This window comes from Micropterus dolomieu, linkage group LG17, assembly GCF_021292245.1.
Source record: "Micropterus dolomieu isolate WLL.071019.BEF.003 ecotype Adirondacks linkage group LG17, ASM2129224v1, whole genome shotgun sequence".
Lineage (NCBI taxonomy): Eukaryota > Metazoa > Chordata > Actinopteri > Centrarchiformes > Centrarchidae > Micropterus > Micropterus dolomieu.
Genome location: NC_060166.1, coordinates 36,620,421 through 36,621,561, shown reverse-complemented (window position 1 = coordinate 36,621,561; position 1,141 = coordinate 36,620,421). Strand labels below are relative to the sequence as shown.

At 42.1% G+C, this 1,141-nt stretch overlaps 1 protein-coding gene and 1 non-coding gene across 2 annotated transcripts in view; both read right to left on the bottom strand.

Annotated features, from left to right (window-relative positions):
- The window catches only part of LOC123986638 (sodium/potassium-transporting ATPase subunit beta-3-like), a 15,058-nt gene that overhangs the window by 2,834 nt on the left and 11,083 nt on the right, over positions 1–1,141 (bottom strand). The window lies entirely within an intron of this gene.
- Positions 402–473, bottom strand: trnag-ucc. The gene has a single exon. It is a non-coding gene; the product is annotated as a tRNA-Gly (tRNA).

Here is a 1,141-nt window from a genome sequence, read left to right as displayed (position 1 = left end):
GCTAACGTTAGTTGTTACGTAGCAGTTTAATGCTAACAGTAGCTGTCACTTAGCTGTTTTATGCTAAAGTTAGCTGTGACTTAGCTGTTTTATGCTAACGTTAGCCGTGACCGCTCAGGGCTGAAGCTAAATGCTACAGTTCAGGTGAACACGAGAAGGAACGTGGCGGCAGCGTTGGCTATCGTTTCAAGTATGTCAGTTCTGGTTCTGATTCCCACAGATCTCGTCATCGCTTTCTGATGAAATCCAAATGTGTAAATCAGCTTTAAAACCAGACTGACCTCATCTGTCCCTCCCTCCGGTTTTTACTTTATTAACTGCTGTTTCTAATTTCACCATCTTTGACGTCAGATATCAGCCTGCAGCCTGGTGAAAAAGTTCCACACCCAGGAGAACAGATCTGCGTTGGCCGGGAATCGAACCCGGGTCAACTGCTTGGAAGGCAGCTATGCTAACCACTATACCACCAACGCATCTGGTGAGCAGGGCTCCTCTGTCTGATGTGGCGTCCAACATCTGGCCCGCGAACGGTTAAATCTGTTTCTAACAGAAATCTGAAAGCTTTGTAAAAAGGAGCTTCTCAGAGCCGACAGGTCGGGGTTATTTTCTGATCTACCTTTTTACATCCAGTCTATGATAAACACCTGTGGGAGCAGGAGCTGAATTCGTTCTTTAAAGAGGAAACATGTTTAATAAATGTTCAGTATCATAAATCTAAAGAACAAACAGTAGAGTTTCTGCTAAACAAGAAGATTAGAATTAAGATTTTCCCTCAACAGGTAACTTCAGCCACCCGTCGTTCATCTAAAGGCCACAGCGTCTAAAACTAACCGTGGCTGTTTAATGCCAACGTTAGCTGTAACTTAGCTGTTTAATGCTAATGTTAGCTGTAATGTACCTGTTTAACTCCAACATAAGCTGTTACTTAGCTGTTTTATGCTATTGTTAGCTGTAACGTAGCTGTTTAACACCAACGTTAGCTGTAATGTAGCTGTTTTTAACGCTGTTTAATGCTAACAGTAGCTGTCAGTTAGCTGTTTTATGCTAACGTTAGTTGTTACGTAGCAGTTTAATGCTAACAGTAGCTGTCACTTAGCTGTTTTATGCTAAAGTTAGCTGTGACTTAGCTGTTTTATGCTAA